The sequence below is a fragment of the Microtus pennsylvanicus genome, chromosome 1, assembly GCF_037038515.1.
Source record: "Microtus pennsylvanicus isolate mMicPen1 chromosome 1, mMicPen1.hap1, whole genome shotgun sequence".
Lineage (NCBI taxonomy): Eukaryota > Metazoa > Chordata > Mammalia > Rodentia > Cricetidae > Microtus > Microtus pennsylvanicus.
Window position 1 is genome coordinate 187,334,667 of NC_134579.1, and position 9,606 is coordinate 187,344,272.

The window sequence follows — 9,606 nt, forward strand, 5'->3', positions numbered from 1 at the left end:
AGGATGCTTTGACACCTTAGAGAGTTGTGGTAATCTGGAGATGCTACCCAGTCCCCACACTCCCAGGAGTGGGGATAGCAAGGAATTCCCTCAGAACCATGTAGAAACACACCAAGACAGCCTCAGCATTGCCCTTAGCATGCCCAGCAAGCCATGTTTCCCAGACCTGAATCCTCCCAGTGAAACAACTAGAGGTTACCTCCATGTCCTAGATACCACCAAAATGATGCAAAATATCCATCCTTGACCAGTCTCTCCATTCTGTCTTGTCTTTCAATGCAAGTCATAACAGGGGTTTCTGATCATGATTTTTTTTTCTACTCCTTGCCTCCAGTATAGCTTTGGTCCTTCTTATGCATCCTCGTGTAGCCTGGAATAGCATACCCTTTGATCAGCTCTTTCATACCTAACACCTTTTTATGTGGCTAAAATCTTGATGCATTGTATCAACTGTAAATGAAGACGGTGCTTTGTGTTTCTCAGGCATCCAGACCCAAATAATCACACAAAAGGTATGTTAATTACAAGATTGCTTGGCCAGCAGCTCGGGCATATTTCTAGCTATCTCTTACATCTCAAATTAACCCATTTCTATTAATCTATGTATCGCCAGACTTACCACTAAGGTTCTGGTGTCTATCTCCTTTGGCAGTTATATGACGTATTCCTGACTCCACCTTCTTTTCTCTTGTATCTCTGCTTGGATTTCCTGTCTTGCTCTATTCTGCTCTGCCATAGGCCAAAGCAGCTTCTTTATTAACCGATGGTAATGAACCATATTCACAGCACACAGAGGGGAATCCCACATCAATCAATGTCCTGTTGAAACTCTGGAAGAGAAAAGGAGAAGCAATGGTCTTCATTTCTTTTCCAAGATCTGTGATAAAATACTCTGACAAAAGCAAATGAAGGTTTATTTCTGCTCACAGTTCTGGTTATAGTCCAGCATGGCAGGGATGTCATGGTGGCAAAGCCCTGAATGAAGCTAGTCACATCACACCCATAGTTGAGGAAAAGAGACAACAAATGCCCATCTCTACCCAGTTACAATCCAAAACCCAAATAAGGGAATGACTCCACCCATAGTTGTCAGGCTTTCCTACAACAATCAGTATAATTAAGATAATTCCTGACAGGCATACTTAGAAGTCCATCTCCTAGGACTTTTTTGATTCTGTCAAGCTGGCAATTAACACTAAGCATCACTGGAGTTAAAAATCAATTTTTAAAACAACTTTTACTTTTTTCATGGAGAACATGGCCTTAAGAAAATCTCCAAGATCCAGAAACATCAAGACTATGAAAAATAAGGGTTTTTGTGTGTGTCTGTGTGAATACATGGATCAAACTCAAAATTATCTACAGCATTCCAACATTATTGTTTTATTACATATTATCTATAACCCTTAGCAGTGTTTATGATCTTTTATTTGTTTGTGTGATGTGTGTGTGCATGTTCATATGTGTGTAAACAAGTTTATGTGACTTTTTGTACACATACATGTGTGTGGAGGCCAGGGATTTGTATCAGGTTTATTCTTCAATGTCTCCCATTTTATTTAAAACAGGCTCTAATATTAATTGAATTAGACTGACTGGTTATGAGATCAAGGGACTCACTTCACCCTGTCTTCTTCTATCACGGTATTGGGCTTACAGATGTGTCCCACCATGACAGGGTTTTAAAGCGTGCTATGATCCAGTCCTCCTGCCTGTATAACAAACACCTCCTAACCGAATCATCACCTCAGACCCTTAATGCATTTTAGTGTAAGAACTAACTGACAGGGCCAGAGAGATGGCTCAGAAATTAAGATCACTGGCTGCTCTTCCAGAGGACAGGGGGTCAATTCCCAGCACTCATATGGTAGCTCACAAATGCCTGTAACTCAAGTCCGAGGAGATCCAATCCAGAATCCTCTTCTGGTCTCTGTGGGTATTGCATGTGTCCCACAGACATGCCTCTCTCTCTCTCTCTCTCTCTCTCTCTCTCTCTCTCTCTCTCTCTCTCTCTCTCTCTCTCACACACACACACACACACACACACATTTTTAATGAGAAAGAAGTAGTTGCTGAATTCACAACTAACGGTGTAGTGATTCTTAAGCTTAAGTGATTCTATCACGTACAAAATAGTCAAAATCACTGAATCAGAGGCCTCAGAATCTGGTTTATAATAAAATGTCTATTTATTCTTATACTTTCTGCCAAGTCCTGTCACTTTAACAATGATTGCAACAGTGTTGCCTTTCACCATCACCACAGAACCTGGGACTCCCAGCAGGAGATGGAAACCTGACAAGGATGACAGGCTGCATTTCATTGTAAAAAGTGGCTACAATAGTGTGGCGGTGGTGGCATACCCCTTTAATTCCAACACTCAGACGGCACAACCCAGCCTGGTCTACAGAGCAAGTTCCAGATCAACCAAGCTACACAGAGGGACTCTGTCTCAAAACAAATAAACAAACCAAAAAGTAGCAATAATAGCCACATCCCTAGGTCTTTGAACTTTTCGGCTCCTGAGAACAGAAGACAAGAACCAACTTCTTCTGACTTCAAGTCCAGTGTCGTATTTACTTTGCCATTAAGTTCTTCATCATTTGATTAGTACAATGTTTAGATTTTATTTTATTTATAAAACAAATTTATTGTATCAATATTAGATGCATATTCAAACTAATGTAATTTTTAATTCTAACCATATATGCCTGGTACCATACATAGCAATTAACAAGAATGAACTCTGTCACCCCCAGAACAAACTGATAAAATGTGTTAATGCCTTCCCAATTTTATATATGAAACAACAAAGCCCTACAGAGAATAAACAGTTTTCACCAGACTACCCAGCTAGAAAAATGACAGGATTAGAACCTTGGTGTTCAGCTCCTGAAAGTAGGCTCTTTGAACACCAAGCAATTTTATATAAAGTGATAGCATTGGTAAATACACTATAATCAAGAATGCAACATTTACTAAAAGATCTTATTTCATCTTCTAAGGAAATACGTTTTGGCCTTTGAGTCATTCATTCACTGTCAAGAGGAACAGTAAATTGAACAGTATATAAGTTTGGACTCTTTTAGATTTAACTGACTGTCCAATGGCAATAGGCTTGAATGGAAAGAGGATATGTTAGCTCAAATAACCAAAAAGCCCAGAGAAATGACTGGTTTAGCTTCGGTTTGAGTCAAGACTCCAAATATCCTCATACCAGGACTTGACTTTGCTCATGTATCTTTTAAATAATTCTGTTGATTCTACTCTCTGTCTTTACAGGGACAATCACTCGGAAAAACAAGCCACTTTCCAACAGCTAAAGAGCCAAAGTTTTCACTCCAAGACTATGGGTCTACTACTGTAGCAATTGTGCAGGGTTTGTAAAATACTGACTGGCTGAGCTGAGAGCCAAAGCTAACAGATGTCCAGCGCAAAACAAACTCAGCCTGGCATGACTCCCTATAAATAACATGATTTGTAAGTACAGCATTGTTTTGTTTTTGTTTTTGTTTTTCAGTTCATGAGCGGTGCTGGGCTTTTTTTTTTTTTTTTTTTTTTTTACATATTCCCTAGTTTAAAAGCTTCCCCCTAGAATACAGGGAGAAAAACCTAGTGTTATTTTCACTAAGGCTGCAACTGAGGTCTCTTGTCCTGTCTACTTGCCTGTTCGGGTCCCTGTACCCTCTGCTGTGTGACGACCCTACCGACTCTTGAGAACATCCGGGAGGAGCCTCTGGGTCTACACATAGACTCTTCTCTTCCCTGAGCATTGGCATCTCTCATTATCTCTCCTTGAGGAGCATAATGCAGGCTCTATCCTCCACTGTGAACTTAGAATCATTCATGGGCTTGGGCATCACTGAGAAAGGATTAGATCACAAAGTTGTGGGTACCACAGCCAGAGGAAATAATGTTTCTACACCACTCTCTTCCCCTGGTCTTTTGTTGAAGAATTTTCTCAAGTATCAGAATTTGGGGAGAAGAGAAGCAAAATACCCCTCTCCTCCTCACACTTCTTTCAGACACTTTGACTCACCTTCCCATTCCCCAAAGGCCTACATTTTTTTCAAAGGTAAAAACTAAAAAGGAATGCAAGAGTATTCCCATACCCTATCACACTTCTAGGTTTAAAGAGTAAAGAGAAGAAAGGAAATAACTGTATGAAATCAATGGTCAGAAACATTTTTATCACTCTCCCATTTCATTGAATTCTTCTCATGTGCCCAGATACAGAACAAGCACTTTCTCGTCTCTTATGGTTTTCACAGCTGCCTACAGCATCATCACCACCAGTCAGGGAAATGGGATCTCAGAGAAGTAGGGGAACTGATGCACTGCCATGGGCCAGGCACAAGATTGCTAGCCTTCAAATCTATTTTTGGACTGTCAGTTTCACTCTGAAGGAAATCAGATGCTCCCTAAGGTGCCCACAACAGCTGATTGACAACTGATTTGGCCAATAGGAGAGAAAGCCTTCAACTTCAATAAAAAAGCCTGAGCACCCCCTGCTTTCACTTATTTTTAAAATTGTAAGTAACTGGGAAAAACAGACAAACCAAGTATTGTACAATAGATGGGAAAGCTAGCAAGAAGGAATCATGCTCTGGCTTCATGTCAGCAACCATGTTCTACAAAGGGGGCTGTGTTCAACACGTATTCCACCATATGAATAATAAACAGTTGTAATTTTCAAGCCCCATATTACCTGCCAATGTTGTAAATCCATAAAAGTCTAAACAAATCTCTGTAAATAAGTACACTTTAAAAGATGGAGTCTTTTACACTGTTTTATAATGCAATCTATTACATACAAGAGTCCAGCAAATTTAATGACATTATTGCTATTTCCCCTTGATTTCTTCAAAGTATGGCTTTCTGATATTGCATGAGTGGCCACATTTGCCCCAACCACAGCCCCACATACCATGCCAGGCAAGACCATCAACAGGGGATCATAAATGTCAGTAAATTTATCAATTTAAAAGAAGAATGTTGTTTGAATATTGGCCTCAATAAAATACCAAAACAGATGGTGGGTCAAAAAAGTCAGCCCAGAAGCTTTCAACTTGAAAAGCATTGCTAATTTCATTAGCACTGTTAATGAACTTCTCAGAGGGCATTTTTTTTTTGTCAGAGTTCTAGCACTTCAGGACAAATAAGAATAGATTCTTAGTTTTCCATGTCGGAGTTAGAACCGTAAGTTTCTCCAGAAGAGAGTCATCCAAACTCTCCTCAGTGGCAATCCTGGGCATGTTTGGGGGTATACACTCAGCTTTCAAGGTAAGTTTCAGCCCTGTTGATGTCCGTTAACAGCTGTATTATTCGTCAGTGCTCTATCCACAGATCCTGTCATGGCAAAGCGGTTCTGCTAGAATACCAGGCAAGCTCGGTGGACCTGCTTTTCCTCTATGAGGCAATTGCACTTAGGTGATAGTCAAGAACCGTTAGCCCTGGAAAGCTACACTCTGGTTCTGAACTCCAAGTGGCCCCATTGTTTCATCAGGCCATATTGTTTAGGTGCCTGGATCAGGAGGAGCAGGGACCACATAGGATCCATCAGAACCTGAAAATTACTCAGCCGAAAACCCAGGAGAACCCTAAGAGAGACATACAAGGATCCCCTGGGAAGGGGATATAGACAAGATCTCCTAACAAAATTAGTTTCATGGGTGGGGGGAGGGGTTGGCAGAGGTGGGGGAGAAGGGAAGGGAGAGGAGAACATGAAGGCACAGGAAGGCCAAGATGGGGGAAGGACAGAGAGGGAGAGCAAGGAATGAGATATCTTGTTTGAGGGAGCCATTATGGGGCTAGAGAGAAACCTGGAACTAGGGAAATTCCCAGGAATCCACAAGGATGACCCCAGCTGAGACCCTAAGCAATAGTGGAGAGGACACCTGAACTGGCCTTCCCCTGTAATCAGATTGATGACTACCTTAATTGTCGTCACAGAAACTCCATTCAGCAACTAATGGAAGCAGTTGCAGAGATCCATAGCTAGCACTGAACTGAGCTCCCAGAGTCCAGTTAAAGAGAGGAAAGAGTGATAATATGAACAAAGGGATCCAGACCGTGATGGGGAAACCCACAGAAATGGCTGACCTGAGCTAGTGGGAGCTCACTGACTCTGGACTGACAACCAAGGTCCCTTCATAGGTCTGAACTGGGTCCTCTGCATGTGGGTGACAATTGTGTGGCTGGAGCTATCTGTGGGGTCATTAGCAGTGGTACCAGGATTTATCCCTAGTGCTTGAACTGACTTTTTGGAGGAGCCCATTCTTTTTGGAGGGATAGATACCTTGCTCAGCCTAGATATGGGGGGACGGGCTTGGTTCTACCTCAAAATGATGTTTCAGAAGTTTTTGACTCCACATGGGAAACCTTACCCTCTCTGAGAAGTGGAATGGGAGGGGTGTGTGTGTGAAAGATCCGGAGAGTGGAAGGAGGGAAGGAAGGGGGAACTGGAATTGGAATGTAAAATGAGAAAAGATTATTGAAAAAAAAACTCTTCATATAGATAATCCCCTTTAACCAAAGCACAAAATCACACGATTTGACTCTTTTACAGAGCAAGCTGCCATGGAAACCACCTCTCCCTTCAGGCTGGTGTCCTGTGGGTGGCAAGCAGGCCAAGAAGTATAGTTTCTGCACTTATCCGCGTGAAAGACTGTTGAACTGATGGCCACCTCCCTCCCTCCTTCCTCCCAGGCTTCTTCACTGCACACAGATTCTGTAGCAGCGGCTGAGTCTACCTAGTGGCTGTAGCTCCACTCGAAGCTGCCACCACTGCTAGGCCTTGGGACCCTGGCTTCTGAGTGCCCCAGTGCTAATGTAGGGCAAGGTGGACGGGCTACGGAGGTTTGCGATGAAAACAAAGGGTTTCCCGGAATGCAGCACATCCTGGGCGAGAGTGGGAAAGCTCCTGGATAACCGGCCTCCCGCTGCTAGAACCCCTGCTTATCACCATAGACTACCTGGAGGTTGTAAGCTAGTGCCTCACCGTCGCGGGCCTCCCAGGCTCTAACTGCTCCACCGACCTGGTCGTATTCTCATTAATGCCCTTTAGACATAAAAGTCTGAACGAAGTTGCTCCGGCTTACCAGCTACAATAGATTTTACACCAGGAGTTTGGCTTTCTCTCCTCTGTCCTTCCGACTTCAAAGGGAGAGATGGGGCAGGGCACACAGTCTGTGTCACCCCGTTGCCAGCTAGTGAGTGGCAAAGGTGATATTTTTGCCACTCCAGCTATTCCCTCAGAAGAATGGTGCCCTGCGGTGAAGGAGAAGCCACTGCTCCACACCTGCCTGCCCCTACCTGTGCCGCCTCACTGCCAGCAAGGCTAATTCTAGTTTCCCTGCTTCTTAAAGGAGTAAGTAATGGCGACACGACATACAGAGTTATCTTTAGCTTGAGCAAGTAAAACAGGGCTCCTGTCTGCCTCACCTGAAACAGAGTGGGAAGGAAGGGAGGGGGTGGGGATGGCATCACTGCCTGAGACTGTTGAGAAAACAGAAGCTTCTCCTCACAGGGAAGCAACTGATTATACCTCTGAGGATGGTACAGGCCACTGAGGCAGCCTGGGAGTCCCGCTGTGGACACTGAATACATATTTCTCCCCGCCACCCATAACGAGGCTCATCTATGTAATTCACCTTGCTATAGATGCTATTTCTATAGTAACAAGCAACTGGGCTCGGCTCTTTCTTTCTCTTTTTAAGTTCTTGTCAGGAAGGGGCAAATGCAAATGTGCATTCTATATTTGAAAGGATCCAAAAGGAAGAAATATGATTTCAAGTGTTTAGGTTGGCTGCCTTAAATACGGTGCAAAACACTGCTGTGGAAAGGGTCGATGAGGTCCAGTTAGTTGGTGCTGGCTCGGGGTTGCACATATTGAAAGGCAAAAGAATCTTCTGAAAAGGCGTGTTTCAGATCAACCTGCTTCTCATTTATTTTTAATTTTCTTGCAAATGCCAAAACAGAACAGCTCATGCTGAGACAGAAGCCACCAAGCTGAATCTAACCCTCCTGAAAGCTTTGCTCTGAGTTAGCCAGCATCACAGTAGGCTGTCCCTGGCTGTGACCCTCATAGCCAAGTCATCCAGTAACTTGAAATCTGAAGAGTATAACAAGAAACTTGTCTATTTTATTTTGTCGCTAACCCGCAAATGAACAGTAGATCCCTGCCTTTCTTGCCCTGAGGGCATGTTGTAAAAGAACCAGAGCTGTGACTTCCCTTTTATTTTATATCCTAGTCACATCACTTGAAAGCAGTCTATATGTTATTAAACAAACAAATAAATAAAAACCCCCTAGTACTAGTGCGTTAACTCAACAAATAAAGAGCATCGTTGTTAAGCCTGATAACCTGAATTTGATCCCTGGGACTCATATAAGCTGACGGCATGACTGCTCTGTGGTCTGCTTAAAGGGAGGATTTCTACTGTAGATATGAGAGAACAGACAGAAGCATCTGGAAACATCCAGAACAGAAAGAAAATGGAGCAGACTGAATATGGCCAGGACAGAAGCAGGAACAGAGTGCAAAAGAGAGATAGGTGAACAAATGAGTTTGGGGAGGGGGCAGGTGAGGGGTAGAGAAACAGAGACAGAGACAGACAGAACAAACAGGCTGGGGGAGACGGGGTGACAGAGGCAGGAGATGGAGGCAGAGGGACAAAGCATGAGCCAACAGAGAAGGTGAAGCAGGAGACACAGAGAGAGCACTGCTGAGGTAGCAGAGTTACAAGGAGAATGAGAAGCTGGGGAATGAGGGTAGAAGAGACGAGAAGAGAGAGCTGGGATGAACTTTGGAAGGTATTTGTGATACTGAGGGAGTCTGGAGGCCAGTGTGAGCTTCAGTAGGCTAATAGGCTCTACACACAGCCCTTTGTCCCTTCTGCCTTTTGGTATTTGAAGAAATGAAGTTTCCTTTTGACTTGACATGACCTACATGGTGGGAGAACTTGTTCCCAAAAGTTGTTCTCTGACCTTCACACATGAGCTGTGGCATGTACACTCAAGTAAGTGCGCATGCATGCGCACACACATAAAATAAAAAAAATGTAATTAAATAAAAAGAAAGACTCAGTCCTGTTCAGTCAGCTTTGTGCTCGACTCCCCCAATGCTCAAGGATACCAAGGTCTCGACCTCATGAGCTGTAGTGGGGCAGATGTGTAGTAAATTCTACCACTAGGCTTGGACAGAGAGGGAGAGGGAAGGAGATCATGATTTGCTGGCTCAGTTAATCGGTCAATATTTACTTGTCAACAGGCTCCCCACTGCTTACTGTCTGCACCTACAGCTCCCATCCCAGGCTCTTGCTACAGTGGACTCTTAACACTGTGTTAGCAAGATAGCCCATGCCCCGGTGTGTTCTGAAGTGCAAACTGAATAACCCTTACCCTAATTGCTTAAGATTATTAGAATGTTTTCAGCTTCTGAATTTATCCATTTACATCATGAGATGATGTACCAGCTACTTTTTCTGTTGCGCAAGGGTGTCTTTCTCTTCTGATGGTTACATGGCATCTCCCAGACTCTACCTACTCTCTCTCTACATCTCTGTTCTGATTTCCTGCCTGGCTTTACTCTGTTAGCCATTGGCC